Raw genomic sequence first — 26,977 nt, 5'->3', positions numbered from 1 at the left:
ACCCACTCCAGACGTCTATTGGAGTTTTTACGGGAAAAAGGGGTCTGTGTGAAAAGCACGACTGAGTTACTCTAGTATCTTGCGTTAGATTATCGCCTTACCAAACGTTGGGCGCCATGTAGTGTAGTTCCTATATTCCCAATAGGCTCTGCGCATTGGAATAACATAAAAAATAGTTTAGACGTAGGACTGAGGTCAACTAGGTCTCTATTGAATATGTTAGACTTAATTATGAATGCCAGCTAGCTCAGAGGTCACTAGAAACGTTCTCGAGTGAACAGGAATGAGTTAACTTTACTGAATAGACAAGAAGGGATTAGCTTCTGACAACCGCATAAACATGACAACTTTGCTCCCTCCAGAATAAGGAGTATATCTCCAGAGTTGTGTGAAAACAATAGATAGCTATTTCACTCAGTCAATCAGGCATGCTTAGTTTCACCAGAGTGCAGAGAAATAGAGAGACGGGCGTTTTCAATAAAAGTTGTTATTTATTGAGCAGTCTTCTTTCTTATGCAAGAGAAGTGAATTGCCACAATTGCAATACTTGTCATAAAGTAAAGTGTGTACAGTAAAAGAAGTATTATGAAATAATACTGTAAAAGCATTTATATGGTTTCTGAGCCATATGATACTTAAAACGGATAAAATATATACAATACATACAATGATAAAAGTTGACTAAACGTACTCAACTGGTGCTTCTAAAATACGCCTACCCCGGTGTACCTAACATAAGCCTAGTATGTGGGAAGGAGTAAGTGAGCTGCAGTTTAAGTTAAGTTATTTTTGCCAAGAATCTGAATCAAGAATTCTCTAAGGATCTAATCAGCTCCGTACCTTGGTTTTAGAATGAAGGAGGTCTTGTTTCTCTTTCTCAGGACTCGATCTCCCAGCAACCTGCAAGGGTGACTGGAAACACTGGAGCTGGATTTCTCGGCAGGAGAAAAGACAGCGTCTCTCTCAGTGCGTCAAATGGGAGGGTCGGCTTCCTTAGGCACTCGCATCCGCTGGGCTTTGGCTAAGTAGATAGCCGCTCTGCTCCAAACCACCGTGTGTTTGCTTAAGGCAAATGCTGGTATATTTATACCTGGAAGGTGCCGAGTTTGACGTAAGGTTGGACATAAGACGTCACTAAGAACTGTCACTAAGAACTGGCAGTTCTTTCAGGACTCTCAGGAGTTCTAGGACAAATCAAAACAGAAGCAGGGGGAATTCCCGGGCTGCTGGGGGCTTGGTTTGTTTAAAGAACGCGTTGTTCTTTCTAGGAGTCTAGGGAAGTAGCCTTGCCGTATTTGGACTGCATTGGCTATGACTAAATATGGATATGATTCTTATGCCTTTATAAGGATATGATTTGTTATAACCACATAAGGTCATGAATCGGGAATATTTAATTAGGGTCATAGATACGTTCACAACAGTATTGTCTCAATGCCTGAGTCATTCTGCAAGTGCATTGACAGTGAGTGGGTTACTAGAGTGCTAGTAGTTGACAGGACGATAAGTTTGTAAGCGCTTATGTTTCAGCAGAGTGATTAGATAGAAGCATGTTTTTGTCGGGATGATTGTAGGAGTGGACACAGACTCACAGTGTGATTCCAGACAAGCATGACTATTACCTGGACTTTTGCAGGACTGACTGAGTAGCCTGCAAGGGGTTAAGAAACTGCATACATTGTGCACATTTGACTGTACCACTGCTTGTCTCAATGCTTTGCAAGTGAAAAGACAGTGACTGGGTACCTAGATTGCTAATAGTTGACAGCAGGATAAGTTTATAAGCGCTTATGTTCCAGCAGAGTGATTAGATAAGGACAAGCTTCTGTTTGGATGATTGTAGGAGTGCACACAGACTTACAGCGTGATTCCAGACAAGCATGACTATTACCTGGACTTTTGCAGGACTTACTTAGTAGTCTGCAAGGGGTTAAGGGACCGCAGACATTGTGCACATTTGACTGTACCAATGCTTGTCTCAATGCCTGAGTCATTCTGCAAGTGCATAGATAGTGTCTCAGTTCCTAGAGTGCTAGTAGTTGGCAGCAGGATAAGTTTATACGTGCTTATGTTTCAGCAGAGTGATTAGATAAGGACATGCTTCTGTCAGGATGATTGTAGGAGTGGACACAGACTCACAGTGTGATTCCAGACAAGCATGACTATTACCTGGACTTTTTCAGGACTGACACAGTAGTCTGCAAGGGGTTAAGGGACCGCATACATTATACACATTTGACTGTAACACTGCTTGTCTCAATACTGAGTCATTCTGCAAGTGCATTGACAGTGACTGGGTTCCTAGAGTGCTAGTAATTGACAGCAGGATAGGTTTATACGCACTTATGTTTCAGCAGAGAGATTAGATAAGAACATGCTTCTGTTAGGATGATTGTAGTAGTGGACACAGACTCACAGTGTGATTCCAGACAAGCATGACTATTACATGGACTTTTGCTGGACTGACTCAATAGTCTGCAAGGGGTTAAGGGACTGCATGCATTGTGAACATGTGACTGTACCACTGCTTGTCTCAATGCCCGAGTCATTCTGCAAGTGCATAGACAGTGGCTGGGTTCCTAGAGTGCTAGTAGTTATTATTATTATTATTTTGAAGCTTGTAAAGCGCACAGCTACCCCCGTCGGGGGTGTCCCAGCGCTGCAGACGGGTCTTGAGTTTCCTTCGAAACAGAGGCTCAGATGTGATGAATCTAAGCTCCTTCGGTAACTGGTTCCAGAGTTTGGATGTAATCACAGCAAAGGCCCGGCCCCCGGTGCGTGCAAGACGAAAACGAGGGGCGTATAGCAGGCGGAGATGATTTGATCTGAGATCACATACGGATTGTGTCATCTTAAGTCTATGCCTCAAGTATACAGGGCCTCGTCCATTGAGAGCCCTAAAGGCAAGGACCAGGGCCTTGAACTGTATGCGGAACCTCACTGGTAGCCAGTGTAGTTTAGCCAAATATGGTGTAATGAAGTGGCGATAAGGGATATTGCAAATCAGCCTGGCCGCGGAATTCTGCACTGTCTGAAGACGGCTAATAAGATAGGCCGGGGCTCCAGCATACAGACTATTAGCATAATCCAAATGGGACGTAATTAGAGCATGAACCACCGTCCTCCCTGACTCCAATGGGAGAAAGGGAATAATTTTTTTTGATCATTCGACGCTTTCCAAAGCAAGATGATGAAACTTTATTGACCTGGGTTTTACAGGATAGAGCTGAATCAAATTGGAAACCCAAATTACGGGCAGCTAAAACTGGTACCGGAGGGGGGTTGAGCTCAGGCGGCCACCAAACATTGGCTGGAATTGGGGCTTTCTGATTAAAAAATAGGACCTCCGTTTTATCTGTATTCAGTTTGAGATTATTGGAGGACATCCAGGAGGCGATATTCACCAGGCAGTGTCGGAAATTAACCAAGGAGCTATCAGAGTGGTCTTTAAACGAAAACACAAGCTGAGTGTCATCAGCATAAAAGATCACTCTGAAACCCCAGGATTCGATCACTTTTGCTAACGGAGTCAAATATACGTTAAATAAAAGGGGGCTAAGTGCAGAGCCCTGCAGGACCCCCCATGTCAATGGTTTCTCCGTGGAGACAAACGGTCTGAGGAAGACCTGCTGAGTTCTGTCTATCAGAAAGGATTTTGACCTAGTCCCCCGGGAAGAGCTTTGGAGGGTGCTCCATGAGTTGGGATTACCACCTTACATCTTGTCCCTTCTCATAAGCCTTCATGCCCACACCTTTGCACAGGTCCGTTGGGGTAAAAACGGAGAGCTCACTGAGAAGATACCAGTGTCCAGGGGCGTAAGACAGGGCTGCGTCTTGGCGCCCACCCTATTCTCACTATATCTGAATGGGGTGGTAAAACATCTTCAACAAGAACCAGCCGACGCCCCCTGTCTTGGAGGTGTCCGCATCCCAACCCTGCTTTTTGCGGATGACACACTCCTGATCTCGAAGACCCCACAAGGCCTGCAGAAATTATTAACACGATTCCAGGAGTTCTGTGCTGCAAAAGGGTTAATAATAAATGTGGACAAAACGAAATACTTAGTTGTAAATCCACCTAAAAAATTGGGCCGCCCACCTACACTTAATTCTATCCCCCTAGAGAAAGTAGCCGAATTCGACTACCTTGGTATCCGGATTACGGAGAGGATGACTTGGGCAAACCATATTGATAAAATGGTCCTTAATCATAGGAGAGTAGGAGGAGCTCTCATGAGGGAATACAGGGCCTCAACTAGGAGATCACTTACCCCAGTTCTCGACATCTACAAGGCCAAAGTAGCGTCATCAGCCTTGTATGGGGCAGAACTGTGGGGCCATTGCCGATTGGATGCCCTAGTGACAGCGGAGAGCAAGCTTTTAAAATCTTTCATCTCTGTTCCACTGAGCACACCATCAGTACCAGTGCGGATGGACACGGGATGTAAAAACATCAAAGACCAGGCCCAGCTTCGCCCGCTCCTGTTGTGGACACGGATTTGGAGGAGCGAAGAATTAAAATCCTATGCTGATGCCTTGGGAGATATAATGAGCCAGGGGGGTTGGGCTAAGATAAGATGGTTAAGTGACACCAAAAAGCTTCTGGAGAATATCGGCCTAGGAGATTGCTGGTCATCTCGTTCAGCCCCTCCAAAAGAAGTTGTCAAGGCGCTTTATTGGAAATGGACTGCGGAGCGTCTAATTACAAACTCCAACCACTGCAAGTCCACTGCCGCCTTTCTACAAATTAAAGACACTGTGGCCTTTGAACCCTACCTGGACTTGATCACTCTCCCCTTTGACCGAGCTCTTTATTTTAAATTTAGAGTTGGTTCCCTCCCGCTAGGTGCTCTGGTATCGAAATGGTCACTAGCGGCCCGTACTTCTCCCAACTGTGCATGTTGCCCGAGTAAGGTTGAGTCCATTGCGCATGTCTTATTTGAATGCCCGGATTACGCTAGGCCTAGGAGCCTCTGGCTGAAACCACTCTGCCGAAATATGGGCACACGTAGTCATTTAGTAGCCTTGCGTATCCTAAGCACGGACACTTCCCCCCCTATTGTGTGCGGAACAGCTAAATTTTTAAAGCAGTTTTGGCTTATTCGATGTAAGAGATTGTCAGTAGCTGTTTAATTCTCTTTTTAGTTAATTTATCAACGGTCTTTTACGTCCTTTTATCTCTTTTAATATTTTATACTGACTTCTTGTGGCAATGATTTTTTTGTACATTATATTGATTGTATTATAAATGTGCTTATAAGATATCTTGCATATCGAATAAAAGCTTATGACTGACTGACTGACTGACTGAGAAAGGATTTCACCCAAGCCAGCGGGGTCCCTCCTACGCCCACCTCACTGAGGCGGTTCAACAAAGTGTGATGCGATATCGTATCGAATGCTGCGGATAGGTCGAGAAGGACCAGCATGGCCTCCTCTCCCCTATCCACACATTTGCGAATTGACTCAGACACTTCCAGTAGGGCCGACTCTGTACTAAAGTCTGGCCTAAAGCCTAACTGGGAGTCATGTAGCATCTGGTTAGATTCTCGATATTCAGACAGTTGCTTCTGTACCCCCTTCTCCAGAACTTTTGCTGGTTTAGGTGAGAGTGAAATAGGCCGATAGTTACTGAGGCATAGTGGATCGGCATCTGCTTTTTTAAAGATATGTAGCAGCATCACATGTTTCCACAGAGAAGGGAAGAGGCTAGATCGTAGAGAGGTGTTCCATATTTCTAGCAAAGAGTTAATCAGTAGCGGGCCAAGTCACTCAAAATTTGAGTGGGGGCCGGGTCAAGCGGGGAGCCTGATTTGCATTTTAGGAACAGAGACAAAGCATATTCTTTAGTAAAGGGTTTAAATGATGTGAACACTTCATCACGAGAAGTGTCATTGTCTACAATCGCCACTGAGTGATTCTGATTAATTGCTGCTGAAATGTTAGAGATCTTCTCATAGAAAAAATCTGACAAGCCATCACAAAGCGATTGACTTGAGGCAGCAGAGCAGGCCAGGGCAGGAGGGTTAGAAAAGTCTTTAACAATGTTAAAAAGGCTCTTAGTTGAGTTTTTCGCCATTTTAATTTTTTCTGCAAAATGATCTCTCATAATGCTGCGCTTGAGTATATGGAACTCTTTAAGAGCTGATCTGTGGAGGGTTTTGGCCGCCGGGTCATATGACCGGCGCCGGGCGCGCTCCAGTTTTTTGCATCTGCTTCTGTCCTCCCGTAATTCTTCTGTGAACCAGGGAGCCGAAGGCTTGGACCTTAAGGAGGTGAGATACTGGATTGGGGCAATTTGTTCAATAGCGGCAGAAAGGTCATTGTTAAATTTGGATGCCTCCATGTTAAGGTCACCCGACAGTGGCCCTGTTCTGCTCATATATGTTTGTTCCAAGGACTTACAGTTGATCTTATGCCATTTTCTGCCCTGTTCCCTGATCTTAGATACTCGATGCGGGGGGCGAGGTGCTGATACTTCAAAAGGGATCAAAAAGTGGTCAGACCACGTGAGAGGCAGCGAAGGGAGCACCTTGAGTTCAGCCCAGTTGGAAAAGATCAGGTCAAGAGTATGGCCTGCTGAATGTGTGGGACCCCTGACCCACTGGGTTAGATTCAGGCCTAGCAGGGAGTCTAAAAGATTCTTAGCACATGAGCAACTACTAACATCAACATGAAGGTTAAAATCACCTAATAAGGTGAAATGGGGGTGTTTAAGTGATAAGTCTGCAATCGTCGCTAACAGAGAGGCGATGGCAGATGGGGGGGGGGGTTCCAGGAGGGTTATATACAAGGACGACTGAAAATATGGCAGAGGAGGCGTCTAGGATGGAGAAGTATAGAGCCTCAATGGAACCTACATTGGGAATTTTCCTGGTAGTGATCGTCAGATGGGATTGGAGCATTACAGCAATTCCACCACCAGCCTTCGAGCCTTCACGGTTAATGCTTATTAGTCGATAGCCTGGGGGAATAGCCAGATTGATGTTTGGACTAGAAGAATCCTTAAACCATGTTTCAGTAAGAAAGAGAAGATCCCAGACCTTCGACGATAGTAACAGCCATATGTCACTAGAGTGACACGGCAAGGAGCGACAGTTCAATAGGCCAGACGTGTAGGTTCTACTGGGTATGGAAGGAGTGGGGATATCTGCTAGTAAACCTGGGCTATTGTTTATGGTGGTAAAGGAAAAGGTACAGTTGTTGCATTTGAAATGAGGGACACAGCGCGCCGCAAGGTTGCACCTTACCTGAGGAGTGCAGGCCCCCTTGTTCATCGCCATCAGCTGAGATCTGGACCAGGCTTGCCTCTGAATGGAGTGGCAGCTGGCAGCCTGTCTGGCCCTAGGCGTGGTACTGGCGCGGACGGGCGCAGACGGGCTTGCCTTCGGCACCTTGACAGCAGGATACGTTTATAAGCACTTATGCTTCAGCAGAAGGATTAGATAAGGACATGCTTTTGTCAGGGTGATTGTAGGAGTGGACAGAGCTGATTTAGAGCCATAGAACAGGTCAGCAGAGTAGCTTTAGAGCCAGAGAACCAGGTCAGCAGAGCCGTTGTAGAGCCAGAGACCAAGGTCAGCAGAGCTGCTGTAGAGCCAGAGTACCAGGTCAGCAGAGCTGTTTTAGACCCATAGAACCAGATCAGCAGAGCTGCTGTAAATCCAGAGAAACCAGGACAGCATAGCTACTTTAGAGCCAGAGAACCAGGTCAGCAGAGCCGTTGTAGAGCCAGATGACCAGGTCAGCAGAGCTGCTCTAGAGCCTAAGAAGCAGGTCAGCAGAGATGCTCTAGAACCACAGACCCAGGTCAGCAGAGCTACTCTAGAGCCAGAGACCCAGGTCAGCAGAGCTGCTCTAGAGGCTGGGAACCAGGTAAGCAGAGCTACTGTAGAGCCAGAGAAACCAGGTCAGCAGAGCTGCTTTAGAGGGAGGAAACCAGGGCAGAAGAGCTGCTTTAGAGCCAGTGAACCAGGTCAGTAGAGCTGCTCTAGAGGAGGAGAACCAGGTCAGCAGAGCTGCTCTAGAGACACAGAACCAGGTCAGCAGAACTTCTTTAGAGCCATAGAACCAGGTCAACAGAGCTGCTTTAGAGCCAGAAAACCAGGTCAGCAGAGCTGTTGTAGAGCCAGAGAACCAGGTCAGCAGAGCTGCTCTAGAGACACAGAACCAGGTCAGCAGAACTTCTTTAGAGCCATAGAACCGGGTCAGCAGAGCTGCTTTAGAGCCAGAGAACCATGTCAGCAGAGCTGCTTTAGGGCCAGTGAACCAGGTCAGTAGAGCTGCTCTAGAGGAGGAGAATCAGGTCAGCAGAGCTGCTCTAGAGACACAGAACCAGGTCAGCAGAACTTCTTTAGAGCCATAGAACTAGGTCAACAGAGCTGCTTTAGAGCCAGAGAACCAGGTCAGCAGAGCTGTTGTAGAGCCAGAGAACCAGGTCAGCAGAGCTGCTCTAGAGACACAGAACCAGGTCAGCAGAACTTCTTTAGAGCCATAGAACCGGGTCAGCAGAGCTGCTTTAGAGCCAGAGAACCAGGTCAGCAGAACTGCTGTAGACCCAGAGAAACCAGATCAGCAGAGCTGCTTTATAGGGAGAGAACCAGGTCAGCAGAGCTGCTTTAGAGACAGAGAACCAGGCCAGCAGACCTGCTTTAGAGCCAGAGAACCAGGTCTACAAGGCTGCTTTGGAGCCATAGAACCAGGTCAGCAGAGCTGCTCTAGAGCCAGAGAACCAAGTCAGCAGAGCTACTTTAGAGCCATAGTTCCAGGTCAGCAGAGCTGATTTAGAGCCAGAGAACCAGGTCAGCAGAGCTGCTCTAGAGCCTAAGCACCAGGTCAGCAGGGCTGCTCTAGAGCCAGAGAACCAGGTCAGCAGAGCTGCTGCAGAGCCAGAGAAACCAGGTCAATAGAGCTGCTTAAGAGGGAGAGAATCAGGTCAGCAGAGCTGCTCTAGAGGAGAGAACCAGGTCAGCAGAGCTGCTCTAGAGCGACAGAACCATTTCAGCAGAACTGCTTTAGAGCCAGAGAACCAGGTCAGCTGAACTGTTGTAGAGCCAGAGAACCAGATCAGCAGAGCTGCTCTATAGCCTAAGAACTAGGTCAGTAGAGCTGCTCTAAAGCCAGAGAACCAGGTCAGCAGAGCTGCTGTAGAGCCAGAGAAACCAGGTCAGCAGAGCTGCTTTAGAGGGAGAGAACCAGGTCAGCAGACCTGCTTTAGAGCCAGAGAACCAGGTCAGCAGAGCTGCTCTTGCTGACACTGACTGACTGACACTGACTGATTGGCATTGACTGACACTGACTGACTGACACTGACAGACTGACACTGGCAGACTACTCTCTCCTACTCACTCTACTACTCACACTCTACTTCTCTACTACTCACTCTCTACTACTATTTAGTACTCACTCTCTACAACTCTCTACTATTCACTCTCTCCTACTAACTCTCTCCTACTCACTCTCTACTACTCACTCTACTACTCTGTACCACTCTCTCTACTACTCTACTACTCTACTACTCACACTCTACTACTCTCTAATACTCACTCTCTACTACTCACTCTACTACTCTCTTCTACTCACTCTCTAATACTCTCTCTCCACTACTCACTCTCTACTACTCACTCTCTACTACGCACTCTCTACTACTCTCTACTGCTCACTCTCCACTACTCACTCTCTACTACTCACTCTACTACTCTCTACTACTCACTCTCTAATACTCTCTCTCTACTACTCACTCTGTACTACTCTCTACTGCTCACTCTCTACTACTCGCTCTCTACTACTCTCTACTACTCACTCTCTACTACTCTTTCTACTACTCACTCTCTACTACTCTCCTACTCTCTCCTACTCTATCTCTACTACTCATTCTCTACAACTCACTCTACTACTCACTCTACTACTCACTCTCTACTACTCTCTCTCTCTAATACTCAGGCTCCACTACTCCCTCTCTACTATTCTACTACTCTCTACTACTCTCTCTACTACTCACTATCGACTACTCTCTACTACTCACTCTCTACTACTCACTCTCTACTACTCCACTACTCTCTACTACTCACTCTCTACTACTCTCTCCACTACTCTCTACTACTCACTCTACTGCTCACTGTACTGCTCACTCTCTACTACTCTCTCTCTACTACTCACTCTACTGCTTACTCTTTACTACTCTACTACTCTCTAGTACTCTCTCTCTGCCACCCACTCTCTACTACTCACTCTCTACTACTCTACTACTCACTCTCTACTACTCTCTACTACTCTTTATAATACTCACTTTCTACTACTCACTCTCTGCTATAGCCTAAGAACTAGGTCAGCAGAGCTGCTCTAGAGCCAGAGGACCAGGTCAGCAGAACTTCTTTAGAGCCATAGAACCGGGTCAGCAGAGCTGCTTTAGAGCCAGAGAACCAGGTCAGCAGAGCTGTTGTAGAGCCAGAGAACCAGGTCAGCAGAGCTGCTCTAGAGACACCGAACCAGGTCAGCAGAACTTCTTTAGAGCCATAGAACCGGGTCAGCAGAGCTGCTTTAGAGCCAGAGAACCAGGTCAGCAGAACTGCTGTAGACCCAGAGAAACCAGATCAGCAGAGCTGCTTTAGAGGGAGAGAACCAGGTCAGCAGAGCTGCTTTAGAGCCAGAGAACCAGGTCAGCAGAGCTGTTGTAGAGCCAGAGAACCAGGTCAGCAGAGCTGCTCTAGAGACACCGAACCAGGTCAGCAGAACTTCTTTAGAGCCATAGAACCGGGTCAGCAGAGCTGCTTTAGAGCCAGAGAACCAGGTCAGCAGAACTGCTGTAGACCCAGAGAAACCAGATCAGCAGAGCTGCTTTAGAGGGAGAGAACCAGGTCAGCAGAGCTGCTTTAGAGCCAGAGAACCAGGCCAGCAGACCTGCTTTAGAGCCAGAGAACCAGGTCCACAGAGCTGCTTTGGAGCCGTAGAACCAGGTCAGCAGGGCTGCTCTAGAGACAGAGAACCAGGTCAGCAGAGCTGCTGCAGAGCCAGAGAAACCAGGTCAGTAGAGCTGCTTAAGAGGGAGAGAATCAGGTCAGCAGAGCTGCTCTAGAGGAGAGAACCAGGTCAGCAGAGCTGCTCTAGAGCGACAGAACCATTTCAGCAGAACTGCTTTAGAGCCAGAGAACCAGGTCAGCGGAACTGTTGTAGAGCCAGAGAACCAGATCAGCAGAGCTGCTCTATAGCCTAAGAACTAGGTCAGTAGAGCTGCTCTAAAGCCAGAGAACCAGGTCAGCAGAGCTGCTGTAGAGCCAGAGAAACCAGGTCAGCAGAGCTGCGTTAGAGGGAGAGAACCAGGTCAGCAGACCTGCTTTAGAGCCAGAGAACCAGGTCAGCGGAGCTGCTCTAGCTGACACTGACTGACTGACACTGACTGATTGGCATTGACTGACACTGACTGACTGACACTGACAGACTGACACTGGCAGACTACTCTCTACTACTCTCTCCTACTCACTCTACTACTCACACTCTACTTCTCTACTCCTCACTCTCTACTTCTCTACTACTCACTCTCTACTTCTCTACTACTCACTCTCTACTACTATCTAGTACTCACTCTCTACAACTCTCTACTATTCATTCTCTACTACTCACTCTCTCCTACTCACTCTCTACTACTCACTCTACTACTCTGTATTGCTCTCTACCACTCTCTCTACTACTCTACTACTCACACTCTACTACTCTCTAATACTCTCTCTCTACTACTAACTATACTACTCTCTACTACTCACTCTCTAATACTCTCTCTCTAATACTCACTCTCTACTACTCCCTCTCTATGGCTCACTCTCCACTACTCACTCTCTACTTCTCACTCTACTACTATCTACTACTCACTCTCTAATACTCTCTCTCTACTACTCACTCTCTACTACTCTCTACTGCTCACTCTCCACTACTCACTCTCTACTACTCGCTCTCTACTACTCACTCTCTACTACTCACTCTCTACTACTCTACTACTCTTTCTACTACTCACGCTCTACTACTTTACTACTCTCTCTCTCCTACTCTCTACTACTCTATCTCTACTACTCACTCTCTACTACACACTCTACTATCTACTACTCACTCTCTACTACTCTCTCTCTAATACTCAGTCTCCAGTACTCCCTCTCTACTATTCTACTACTCTCTACTACTCACTATCTACTACTCTCTACTACTCACTCTCTACTACTCTCTACTACTCACTCTCTACTACTCCACTACTCTCTACTACTCACTCTGTAATACTCTCTACTACTCACTCTCTACTACTCACTCTACTGCTCACTGTACTGCTCACTCTCTACTACTCTCTCTCTACTCTCTCTCTCTACTACCCACTCTACTGCTCACTCTTTACTACTCACTCTACTGCTCACTCTTTACTACTCTCTACTACTCTCTAGTACTCTCTCTCTGCCACACACTCTCTACTACTCACTCTCTACTACTCTACTACTCACTCTCTACTACTCTCTACTACTCTTTATAATACTCACTTTCTACTACTCACTCTCTGCTATAGCCTAAGAACTAGGTCAGCAGAGCTGCTCTAGAGCCAGAGGACCAGGTCAGCAGAGCTGCTGTAGAGCCAGGAAAACTAGGTCAGCAGAGCTGCTTTAGAGGGAGAGAACCAGGTCAGCACAGCTGCTTTAGAGCCAGAGAACCAGGTCAGCAGAGCTGCTCTAGCTGACACTGACTGACTGACACTGACTGACTGACACTGACTGATTGGCACTGACTGACACTGATTGACTGACACTGACTGCCTGACACTGATTGACTGACACCAACTGACTGACACTGATTGACTGACACTGATTGACTGACTGACACTGACAGACTATTCTCTGCTACTCTCTCTACTACTCACACTCTACTACTCTCTACTACTCACTCTCTACTACTCACACTCTACTTCTCTACGGCTCTCTCTACTACTACTCTCTACTACTCACTCTCTACAACTCTCTACGATTCACTCTATACTACTCACTCTCTACTACTCACTCTACTACTCACTCTACTACTCTGTACTGCTCTCTACCACTAACTCTCTACTACTCTACTACTCTACTACACACTCTTTACTACTCACTCTACTACTCTCTCACTCTCTACTACTTTCGCACTACTACTCACTCTCTACTACTCACTCTCTACTACTTTCTACTGCTCACTCTCCACTTCTCACTCTCTACTACTCACTCTCTACTACTCTCTACTACTCACTCTCTACTAGTCTACTACTCTCTACTAATCTCTACTACTCTCTCTCTACTACACTCTCTACTACTCATTCTACTATCTACTACTCTCTATCTACTACTCTCTACTACCCACTCTCTACTACTCGCTCTCTACTACTCCTCACTCTCCACTACTCACTCTCTACTTCTCGTTCTTGACTACTCTCCACTACTCACTCTACTACTCACTCTTTACTACTCTTTACTACACACTCTCTACTACTCATTTTACTACTCACTATCTACTACTCACTGTACTACTCACTCACTACTACTCTCTACTACTCACTCTCTACTACTCTCTCTCTACTACTCTCTACTACTCACTCTCTACTACTCACTCTACTACTCACTCTACTGCTTACTCTCAACAACTCGTTACTACTCACTCTCTACTACTCACTCACTACTACTCTCTACTACTCACTCTCTACTACTCACTCTCTGCTACTCACTCTACTACTCTCTCTCTACTACTCACTCTCTACTACTCACTCTCTACTACTCACTCTCTACTACTCTACTACTCTCTACTGCTCTCTCTACTACTTACTCTCTACTACTCACGCTACTATCTACTACTCACTCTACTACTCTCTCCTACCCACTCTCTACTACCCACTATCTACTACTCTCTACTACTCACTCTCCACTACTCATTCTCTACTACTCTCTACCACTCAGTCTCTACTACTCTACTACTCACTCTCTACTACTCTCTACTACTCTCTCTACTACTCACTCTACTAATATCTACTACTCACTCTCTACTACTCTCTCTGTACTACTCTCTACTACCCACTCTCTACTACTCACTCTCTACTACTCAAATACTCTCTACTACTCACTCTCTACTACTCACTCTCTACTACCCTCTACTACTCAACTACTCACTCTCTACTACTCACTCTACTACTAACTCTACTGCTCACTCTCTACTACTTTCTCCTACTCACTCTCTACTACTCACTCTACTGCTCACTCTCTACTACTCTCTGCTACTCACTCTCTACTACTCACTCTTTACTATTCTCTCTCTAGTACTCACTCTACTACTCACTCTCTACTACTCTACTACCCTCTCTCTCTGCTACTCACTCTCTACTACTCTCTCTAATACTCACTTTCTACTAGTCACTCTCACTACTCACTCTCTGCTATAGCCTTAGAACTAAGTCAGCAGAGCTGCTCTAGAGCCAGAGGACCAGGTCAGCAGAGCTGCTGTAGAGCCAGAGAAACCAGGTCAGCAGAGCTGCTTTAGAGCCAGAGAACCAGGTCAGCAGAGGTGCTCTAGCTGACACTACTACTTACTCTCTATTACTCTCTAGTACTCTTTCTCTATCTACTACTCACTCTACTACGCTCTCTCTACTACTCACTCTACTGCTCACTCTCTACTACTCACTCTCTCTACTACTCAAGCTACTACTCCCTCTCTGCTACTCACTCTCTACTACTCACACTCTACTACTCACTCTACTACTCACTCTCCACTACTCACTCTCCACTACTCTCTACTATTCACCTTCTTCTACACTCTACTACTCTCTCTACTACTCACTTTCTACTACTCACTCTCTACTACTCACTGTACTACTCTCTCTCTACTACTCTCTCTCTACTACTCTCTCTCTACTACTCACTCTCAACTACTCACTCTCTACTACTCACTTTCTACTACTCTACTACTCTCTACTGCTCTCTCTACTACTTACTCCCTACTACTCACTCTACTACTCACTCTACTATTTACTACTCACTCTCTACTACTCTCTCCTATGCACTCTCTACTACTCTCTACTACTCACTCTCCACTACTCATTCTCTACTACTCTCTACAACTCAGTCTCTACTACTCTACTACTCACTCTCTACTACTCACTCTACTACTATCTACTACTCTCTACTACCCACTCTCTACTATTCACTCTCTACTACTCACTCTCTACTACACACTCTTTACTACTTGCTCTCTACTACTCACTCTACTACTCACTATCTACTACTCTCTACTACTCACTCTCTGCTACTCACTCTACTACTCTCTCTACTACTCTCTCTCTACTACTCACTCTCTACTACTCTCAACTACTCACTCTCTACTACTCACTCTCTACTACTCACTCTCTACTACTCTCTCCTACCCACTCTCTGCTACTCACTCTCTACTACTCTCTACTACTCACTCTCCACTACTCATTCTCTACTACTCTCTACCACTCAGTCTCTACTACTCTACTACTTACTCTCTACTACTCTCTACTACTCTCTATACTACTCACTCTACTACTATCTACTACTCACTCTCTACTACTCTCTCTGTACTACTCTCTACTACCCACTCTCTACTATTCACTCTCTACTACTCTCTACTACTCCAATACTCTCTACTACTCACTCTCTACTACTCTCTCTTCTACTCACTCTCTACTACCCTCTACTACTCAACTACTCACTCTCTACTACTCACTCTACTACTAACTCTACTGCTCACTCTCTACTACTCTCTCCTACTCACTCTCTACTACTCTCTCTCTACTACTCACTCTACTGCTCACTCTCTACTACTCTCTGCTACTCACTCTCACTACTCACTCTCTGCTATAGCCTAAGAACTAGGTCATGTATTCTCTCTCTAGTACTCTCTCTACTACTCACTCTCTACTACTCTCTACTACCCTCTCTCTCTCTCTGCTACTCACTCTCTACCACTCACTCTCTACTACTCTCTCTAATACTCACTTTCTACTACTCACTCTCTGCTATAGCCTAAGAACTAGGTCAGCAGAGCTGCTCTAGAGCCAGAGGACTAGGTCAGCAGAGCTTGATGTAGAGCCAGAGAAACCAGGTCAGAAGAGCTGCTTTAGAGCCAGAGAACCAGGTCAGCAGAGGTGCTCTAGCTGACACTGACTGACTGACACTGACTGATGGGCACTGACTGACACTGATTGACTGACACTGATTGTCTGACTCTGACTACTCTCTACTACTCTCTCTACTACTCACTCTACTATTCTCTACTACTCACTCTACTACTCACACTCTACTTCTCGACTAACTCTCAACTACTCACTCTCTACAACTCTCTACTATTCACTCTCTACTACGCTCCACTACTCACTCTCTACAACTCTTTAATGTTCACTCTCTACTACTCACTCTACTACTCTGTACAGCTCTCTACCACTCACTCTACTACTCTACTACTCACTCTATACTACTCACTCTCTACTACTTACTCTACTACTCACTCTCTACTACTCGCTCTCTACTACTCAATCTCCACCACTCAATCTCTGCTACTCACTTCCTAGTACTCACTACTACTCACTCTCTACTACTCTACTACTCTCTCCACTCTGTCTCTACTAATCTACTACTCACTCTCTACTACTCTCTCTCTACTACTCACTCTACTATCTACTACTCACTCTTTACTACTCTACTACCCACTCTCTACTACTCACTCTCTACTTCTCTCTACTACTCACTCTCCACTACTCACTCTCTACTACTCGCTCTCTACTACTCACTCTACTACTCACTCTCTACTACTCCACTACTCTCTACTACTCACTCTCTACTACTCTCTACTACCCACTCTCTACTACTCACTCTCTACTACTCGCGCTCTACTTTTCTCTACTACTCACTCTCTACTACTCGCTCTCTACTACTCTCTACTACTCTCTCTACTCTCTACTACTCACTCTCTACTACACACACAATACTACTTGCTCTCTACTACTCACTCTACTACTCACTAGCTACTACTCTCTACTACTCACTCTCTACTACTCACTCTCTACTACTCAACTACTCTCTACTACTCACTCTCTACTTCTCTATACTACTTACTCTCTATTCTCTAAACTACTCACTCTACTACTCTCTCTCTCTACTACTCTCTACTACTCACTCTCTATTCTACTCTACTACTCACTCTACTGCTCACTCTCTACTACTCACTCTCTACTACTCACTCTCTACTACTCACTCTCTACTACTCTCTCTGCACTACTCACTCTCTACTACTCTCTCTCTGCTACTCACTCTCTACTACTCACTCTACTACTCACTTTTTACTACTCACTCTCTACTGCTCACTCTCTGCTATAGCCTAAGAACTAGGTCAGCAGAGCTGCTCTAGAGCCAGAGGACCAAGTCAGCAGAGCTGCTGTAGAGCTAGAGAAACCAGGTCAGCAGAGTTGCTTTAGAGGGAGAGAACCAGGTCGGCAGAGCTGCTTTAGAGCCAGAGAACCAAGCCAGCAGAGCTGCTCTAGCTGACACTGACTGACTGACAGATTGGCACTGATTGACACTCACTGACACTGACAGACTACTCTCTACTACTTTCTTTACTACTCACTCTCTACTACTCCATCTCTACTACTCTCTACTACTCACTCTCTGCTACTCTCTAATACTCACTCTCTGCTACTCCGCTCTACTTTTCTACTACTACTCTCTATCTCTCTACTACTCACTCTCTACAACTCTCTACTATTCACTCTCTACTATTCACTCTCTACTACTCACTCTACTACTCACTCTCTACTACTCACTCGCTACTACTCTCTACTACTCACTCTCTACTACTCACTCTCTACTACTCTGTACTACTCTCTCTCTACTACTCACTCTACTACTCTCTACTAGTCACTCTCCAACACTCTCTCTCTACTGCTCACTCACCACTACTCACTCTCTACTACTCGCTCTCTACTACTCTCTACTACTCACTCTCTACTTCTCACTCTCTACTACTCTCTACCACTCAGTCTCTACTACTTTACTACTCACTCTCTACTACTCACTCTACTACTATCTACTACTCACTCTCTACTACTCTCTCTCTACTACTCTCTATTACTCACTCTTTACTACTCGCTCTCTACTACTCACTCTCCACTACTCACTCTCTACTACTCACTCTACTACTCAGTCTCTACTACTTTACAACGTTCTACTACTCTCTACTACTCACTCTCTACTACTATCTCTACTACTCTCTACTACTCACTCTCTACTTTCTCTACTACTCTCTACTATTCACTCTACTACTTACTATCTACTACTCTCTACTACTCACTCTCTACTACTCCACTACTCTCTAATACTCACTCTCTACTACTCTCTCTACTACTTACTCTCTTGTACTCTCTAGCACTCACTCTCTACTACTCTCTCTAATACTCTCTCTCTCTACTATGATCTACTACTCACTCTCTACTACTCACTCTCTACTACTCTCTCTCTACTACTCACTCTCTACTACTCACTCTACTACTGTCTCTCTACTACGATCTACTAACTCTCTACTACTCACTCTCTACTACTCATTCTCTACTACTCACTCTTCACTACTTACCCTCTACTACTCTCTCTACTACTCACTTTCTACTACTCCCTCTCTACTACTCCCTCTCTGCTACTCTCTACTACTCACTCTCTACTACTCACTCTCTACTCTCTACCTCTCTCTCTACTACTCTCTACCTCTTCACCGCTCTACCCCAACCTCTCTACCTCTACACCTCTAGCCTCTCTACCTCTCTCTACACGCACACATATGTACATATATATAGCATATATATGCATTTATATATCCAAACCAAACAGAGTTAGCCCTAATGGAAGAGCCAATTCAGGTAGGTTGATTTCTTCTTTATTAATTTCACGAAGGCTGCACACCAGCGGAAAAGAATACCATCAGAATATAAATGCCCTGTTGTTGCCAGACACGTTTCAAGTCCTCTGACCCTTTCTCAATGGCAGCGGCAAAACTGTGAACATCGGACCAGGAAAAGTGCAGCTGATTATATTCATTTCAAACACCCCTGTGGGCGTGGCTATTACTCTGGCCTTATGGTCTTCGTAATTACAATTGACTGAATTGCTGCACTATATATCCTCGAGTGAGTCCGTCCTTTGTTGCACACATTACATGTTAATAAAAGCCTTATGGTTTTAAGAAATCGCATCATCCCACTGAGGAAGAATGAGCAGACCCACTGAGGTTTAATTTAATGCACTACCAAGACCAGAAGGCCGCAGTGGCGGCCACGCCCACTGGGGCGGATGAACACAATTAAAAGTGCACAATATTTTGTGCTCTGATTCCTGACAATCCAGCGCCACTGAAGAAGGGACAATTTAATCCTGAAACGCGTCTGGCGTGATTGATGAATGCCAGTGTTTTGGAAGGTTGCCTGTCTGCAAAGCTGTCAACTAATGAAATTAAAGAGAGCGAGCGAAATTGACATAGCTGTGGCATTCACTCCGTTTGTGGCTTTCCTGTTTGATGGATATATTCGGCTGTGGCTCAGCCGAGGTGTGACGCCAACCGCGGGTCGGCGTGCCCGTGCTAGCTCCTCGGGGATGCTGGCACACACGGGACGAAGACAAGCTTTGCACCTTGCAGGGTGGTGCAAGCTTGTGCTCACGTTGGCAGCTGTGAAGCAGGGCAGGCCCCTGCCAGGACTGAGCATCAACCCACTGGGGTGAGAGACATGTTTTATTACAGGAAGAATGAGCAGACCCACTGAGGTTTAATTTAATGCACTACCAAGACCAGAAGGCCGCAGTGGCGGCCACGCCCACTGGGGCGGATAAACACAATTAAAAGTACGCAATATTTTGTGCTCTGATTCCTGACAATCCAGCGCCACTGAAGAAGGGACGATTTAATCCAGAAACGCGTTTGGCGTAATTGATGGATGCCAGTGTTTTGGAAGGTTGCCTGTCTGCAAAGCTGTCAACTAATGAAATTAAAGAGAGTGAGCGAAATTGACTTGCTGTGGCATTCACTCCGTTTGTGGCTTTCCTGTTTGATGGATATATTTGGCTGTGCCTCAGCCGAGGAGTGACGCCCACTGCGGGTCGGCGGGCCCGTGCTAGCTCCTTGGGGATGCGGACACACACAGGAGGAAGACAAGCTTTGCACCTTGCACGGTGGTGCAAGCTTGTGCTCACTTTGGCAGCTGTGAAGCAGGGGCAGGCCCCTGCCAGGACTGAGCATCAACCCACTGGGGTGAGAGACATGATTTATTACATGAAGAATGAGCTGACCAACTGAGGTTTAATTTAATGCACTACCAAGACCAGAAGGCCGCAGTGGCGGCCACGCCCACGTGGGCGGATGAACACAATTAAAAGTGCACAATATTTTGTGCTCTGATTCCTGACAATCCAGCGCCACTGCAGAAGGGACGATTTAATCCTGAAACGTGTCTGGCGTAGTTGATGGATGCCAGTATTTTGGAAGGGTGCCTGTCTGCAAAGCTGTCAACTAATGAAATTAAAGAGAGTGAGCGAAATTGACTTGCTGTGGCATTCACTCCGTTTATGGCTTTCCTGTTTGATTGATATATATAGGGTCACCCCTTCGAATAATAAGTTAGAGACAACTGTGTTCCGCAAGCAAACTGCAGGTAATTCTATACTGCACGCTGAAAGTGCTCATCCAACTGCATTAATAAGGAGCATTCCATTTGGGGAGTACTATAGGGCCAGACGGACATGCAGCAGTGATGAACATTATAACTCCATTGAAGAAGAAATGACCCAGAGATTCCTAGAAAGGGGCTATAGCAAGACAGTCCTTCAAGGTGCTGCTAGTAAAGCCAACAAATTAACCAGACAATCCTTACTTTTTGAGCCCTCTAGAACCCGAAAATCGAATTCTAAACAACAAGATCAAGGTAGCTCAAGATTTATCACTACTTATAACATCAAACACAAGGAAATTAGATCTATTTTCAGGAAACATTGGTATTTGATTAAGAATGATCCAGTGTTGGGCTCCAAGATGAAGAAAAATCCAGAGATTACCTATCGGAAATCCAAGTCATTAGAAGATCGTAGTGATTTTGAAGATTAACGTAAGAGTGGTGCTGACTGGATGAGGCCAAAACCCGGTTTTAAAAAGTGTTTTAAGTGCAAAGCATGCCTACATGGTATGAATCGCACTGAGTTTAAAACATCCTTTAACAAAACCATCAAAATCAAAAGCACCATCACCTGTAAAAGTGAATTTGTTGTGTATCTTTTACAATGTCCCTGTCCCAAGATTTATATCGGAAGTACAACTTTACCAGTACATCAACGGGTTTTACAGCATAGAGGAGCAATAGTCAACCAGGATAGGTCTTACCCTGTGGCCCGACATTTTGAACTCCATCACCAAAGTAACCCCGAAGGTCTGTTATACTCTTGTATTGCAGAAGTCCCGAAAAAGAAGAGAGGGGGGGATAGAAAGAGTGAGTTACGGAGATTGGAGACTTACTTTATATTAGAATTTAATTGTAAGGAACCACAGGGTCTGAACGTAGATGAAGACCTATACACTTGTTTGGGTTGACAGTGTAAATATAATGAATTATTTTCTAAACCTCGATAATCCCTAAACTGCATTTTAAGATTTTTTCATTATGTATTTTTTCTTGGTGAAAATCTCTTGTTGATTTTAATGGTTCAATTCTGAGCTTCTTCTTTTTGTATTTTCATGTACAGTGGTGGTTTTTTTCTTGTAAGATATTGGCTCTGGGAGAATTTTTTATTACAATGTAGGAATGCTGTTTTTGTTCTGTGATATGCACTGACACTTTGGAATAATGTTTCTGTTTGTGCAATTTGAGTGAAATGTTTACATTTGTGAAGTACTGTATTTTGAGGTAAAGGCACTTGCACTTTTATAATGAGACCAAGAAATTCCTGAAATGATGTGTAGTAATATATCATAGGAGGATGGTGTGTAGATATGAATTACTGTGAGAAACACGGGAATATTTGCACTTTATTTGAGATATTGAGTACTCCTCAAGCACTAGCACTTTCTATTTTCCATGTGCAATATCCTGTTAATTTGTTTACAGTATATATTTGTCTGTCGACTAATGCACTTGCACTTTATGTCTTTAATAAGGTAGAACCGTTTGACAGCATTAACATTAGTATAATTCCCACAAGTTGAAGTGACACAAACTTGGTAGTCAGAGCCAGGATGAATTCACATGAGACTGAACTGTGTTGAACTAAAATGCAGCGAGATATTCTGGCAATATAAATGGTTAAAAACGAACTTTTCTCGCATCAAAGAAAGGGTTACGCTCTATTGAAACAGGCACTTGCCTTATTTTAAATGCGCATTTTTTGCACAAAGGAGCTAATATGTTTCTGTTGAATGAAATATGCACTTGCACTTTAAAAATTGGGAAGGTTTCATTTAAGAGATAATGATATATGTATATATCTCTTTTATTTTGAGCGTTTTTCAATTATTCCCTTATAAATGCTTTGATTTGCGAGGTCCTGCAATATGATATTCACTTTGATATCTATGTATTTGGAAAATGCTAAGATGGCCGCTGTGTTTACTCTAACAGTGTTTCGCTGTGAGTCCTTTTACTGTTTTTATCACCTTGTGTGTGTGTGAAAAGGAAGGCTCAGACCAACGCAAAAACATCGTGATCAAGGGAGCTTGACTCCCGAAACGCGTTGATTGTATATTGCTTAAATAAATAAGCTTTTGATAAAACCCTGCTCGTGAGTGCCTGGATGTTTTCAGTGACGAAGACTGTTGAAACTGGGATCTCATCCTGAATATATATATATATATCAATCGGCGAACAGAGACCACTCCGAATGCCAAAATTTCAGGCAAGATCTTATTTATTCAACCAAGTTAACATAAACTCCCGGTCTGACGCGTTTCGGGCGGTTTCCCATTGCTCACAGATCCTTACAGATACATACATATATAAACATATATATAATTTGCATATCTATATAAATACAAATATAAATGCATGCATACATATACATATATGCACGCATATGCATGTTATGTACATGAAATTTTGAAAAACACTAATAAAAGCAAAGCTAAAAAGCCACCTAATTACAAACAGAATTGCTTTAACTTAAATAAGGGCGAGACCTATTACATTTTGAATGCTTGTTTATTTTGTTTCCATTTAGAGGGCTATCATATGTGTCAGACATTTGCCATAAATTCTGAATGTTAGCACTCTAGTTGCTCAATAGATTACTGTAGTAAAGCTACTGCTCACCAGGGAAGTCTGCTGCTGGTATTCAAAGTGCATGTTTCATCCTGCATGTCAGAATTTATTAATGAATATGGCTGAGATACCCGCCACCCCCTCTCAACACAATCCCCAAAGGAGGGAAACCGGAAACAGTTCTTGAAGTTTTTGGAAGAGGGAGGGAGTGACCCTCCCCGGCCGTATTTATTAAAACAAAAAATTAAACGTTAAACAGTTTCATATTAATGTACAATTTCATAACCACATTGCGATGTTTGGCTAACCTTAACAGATTCTCTAATACAGAGGTTCTCCTAGCCGAACTAACAACCTACAAAACATTTTCTTGAAATAATGAAATTGTACATCCTAACGTTTAAGGGCCAACGGCAAGGTCGTAACCGGTGTCAAGATCCCTAACCAGAAATACCCCCCCCCACTTGGGAGGGGCGACAGCACTGAGGCGTACCCCAAGTGCAACTACCAATTTCCCTTGACTTGACGGGGGCCCCAATAAACTCGACGCCACTTAAAGGTCGTTCGAGGACTCGTGTGAGTATCTAGAAGGTAGCGTAGACCTCCCCCCAAACCCCACACAACTTACCACATCTGCCGTCGCAGACGTCACTGGCCCCGGGAAATTCCCCAGGAGGGGGCTGTAACCCCTCCTACACAGGAAGGGGCCTTGACCGCCTTTCCTTTCCTTCCGGCGGCCTCTCCTTAGACAGGACCGCCTCCCCGTTGAGGGGCCAAAGGCCACCTCTCCCGAGCGCTCCCATCCGTGTTGGGTGACGCCCACTCATAGGGATCTTCCAATTACTGCTCACCGATCATGACCTTACCGCCCGACCAAAATAAATACGACAATGCTAACTAAACCAACAATACATTGGCCACTATGACCAGAATAAGCATGCTTATAAACGGACACTGAAAACCGAATATCTTTAATCACAAAACAAACATAAAATCGACCAACTTTATTACACACTCAATGTCAACACGATAATACCACAACCTGTAAACGAAAATAGAATTATCGATCTATTTTAAAACAACTGGCTGTCCTCAGGGGCTGGTGGGTGGGTCAAAATTGGCTCTTCGTTCCGTCTCGAGCTCACGTGCAGCGAGGAGGTGCAGCTTCAGAGCACAGGAACAAGAGGATGTCTTCCGGTCTTGCGTCCCTTTTTATCCGTCTTCAGGGCGGGCGTAAACCCGCCCCTGCCTGCCCCGAGGGCGTGGCCAGCCGCGTCAGTGTCTAGGCCAGCCCACTCTAGGGCGGGAAAGAGCGCGCCCCGGCTACGCCGCTTCGGGCATACCAGCCGAGACGCGCCTCCCGCCCAAAATGGCTTCCCGGGGGGATCGAGGTACTCTGCCATACGTTCGGGGGGACCGAGTGGTCGCCCCTTTCCATATGGCTGAGATACCCGCCACCCCCTCTCAACACAATCCCCAAAGGAGGGAAACCGGAAACAGTTCTTGAAGTTTTTGGAAGAGGGAGGGAGTGACCCTCCCCGGCCGTATTTATTAAAACAAAAAATTAAACGTTAAACAGTTTCATATTAATGTACAATTTCATAACCACATTGCGATGTTTGGCTAACCTTAACAGATTCTCTAATACAGAAGTTCTCCTAGCCGAACTAACAACCTACAAAACATTTTCTTGAAATAATGAAATTGTACATCCTAACGTTTAAGGGCCAACGGCAAGGTCGTAACCGGTGTCAAGATCCCTAACCAGAAATACCCCCCCCCACTTGGGAGGGGCGACAGCACTGAGGCGTACCCCAAGTGCAACTACCAATTTCCCTTGACTTGACGGGGGCCCCAATAAACTCGACGCCACTTAAAGGTCGTTCGAGGACTCGTGTGAGTATCTAGAAGGTAGCGTAGACCTCCCCCCAAACCCCACACAACTTACCACATCTGCCGTCGCAGACGTCACTGGCCCCGGGAAATTCCCCAGGAGGGGGCTGTAACCCCTCCTACACAGGAAGGGGCCTTGACCGCCTTTCCTTTCCTTCCGGCGGCCTCTCCTTAGACAGGACCGCCTCCCCGTTGAGGGGCCAAAGGCCACCTCTCCCGAGCGCTCCCATCCGTGTTGGGTGACGCCCACTCATAGGGATCTTCCAATTACTGCTCACCGATCATGACCTTACCGCCACAGGCCGGATAGTTGACCGGCTATCCGGACCCCCCACAAAGCTCCTACCTAAAGGTCATGTTTTAACGTTTTTAACCATGCTAAGAAGTCTCCTATGAGTAACTCATTCCCCACCCGAGACAAATGCACACCATCCCCCAAATACATACTGTCATCATTAATACAGCCATGTGAAATAGAATGCAATGTCCCGGAACGGAACAACCTACTCACTTTGTTATTAAGCTTTCTAACAGACTGATTCAAAGCAGGAATAGAAATAGCCCCCCGCCACACCTTTCGTGGGATCATATGGGACCATGCAATTGTGCACCCCGGAACTCTCCTCGCCAACCAACTTACAGTGGAAAGCATTGCCTCCAGGAGAAGTCGTCTACCGGTGGTGACCAAATCATTGCCCCCTAAATGTACTATGACTATAGACGGCGGTGACCTCGTCCGCCCTAACAAACCCTCAAAATATGCTTGAAACTGGTCAATACAGAGACCGCCTCTTCCGTAGAAGGACACCCTGTACCCGTATTCCCCAGCTACGTGAATCATGTCACCTGCTTTGAATACGTCCGCGGCACGCCTCACGTATGAGTGGCCCACGACCCACACCTCCTTTTTCACAGCCGGTGATGTCTGACCGCTGGCCCGGTGTTGGGTCGACTGCATAGTCCGCCCCGCCTCGTAGGCTTGCGCAACTGAAAACCAAACAAAAACAAGAGGCGTGAGTACGTCATTACAGCTTTACAACATGTGCAACCGCACATACCTCTTATAACAATTGGAGGACCAACGCCCCACTCGTTTCACTTGTTCAACATTAAGACCCCTGGCTGTAGCTTCCGTAGCAGCCCCTATCCGAAAGGAATGGGTCCCAAACTCGCCCGGGTTCAAGCCCGCAGCGGCAATTGACATCGCAAGCACCCGCTGAAACTGACATTTCGTCAGTGGGGTGGCGTCCGCGTGTCTCAACAAGGTCCCCCCCCATAATGCCACCCTTTGTGTTAGGTAATCTTCTAAACACTTTACCGGACACATGGAGGACCCGGGAATCCTGCGAATGATTATGCAGTCACCCATCCCGTCTTGATCGGTCTTGGACCTGACAAAGGAGACAGTCATAGCCTCTCCCCTGATCTGAACGTGTTCTCGGCACAAACCCCCTGCCACATCCCGTTTGTTCCTTGCCACCAGTTCGCTTACCCGCATCGCCCCGTGAAATGCTAGCGTAAAAGCTGCTCGGAACAACAGAGCCTCAAACTGAGATGAACATGTGGCAGGGAGTGTAGCCAACAACTGGGCCAACCTATCCAAACCTATCGGGCGCCTCTCATCTACTCTGCGACCCTCAAGGCGTTGCCACCCACGCAGCGCTTTCTGCACTACGAAAGACGCTGTCGGGTCCTGTATACTATGAGCCCTGGCAACAAAGGAAATAGCAGCACGATGCCTCTGGGCCGTAGCCACCGATTTCCCAGCCCTACGTAAGGACATCAGAAAATTCACTA

At 45.7% G+C, this 26,977-nt stretch overlaps 1 protein-coding gene across 8 annotated transcripts in view; it reads right to left on the bottom strand.

Annotated features, from left to right (window-relative positions):
- ARSG (arylsulfatase G) overlaps positions 1-26,977 on the bottom strand; it is a 2,325,381-nt gene that overhangs the window by 42,424 nt on the left and 2,255,980 nt on the right. The gene's annotated exons all lie outside the window — the stretch shown is intronic.

The sequence above is a fragment of the Lissotriton vulgaris genome, chromosome 7 (assembly GCF_964263255.1).
Source record: "Lissotriton vulgaris chromosome 7, aLisVul1.2, whole genome shotgun sequence".
Classification (NCBI taxonomy): Eukaryota; Metazoa; Chordata; class Amphibia; order Caudata; family Salamandridae; genus Lissotriton; species Lissotriton vulgaris.
This window is presented reverse-complemented; position numbering and strand designations above follow the sequence as displayed.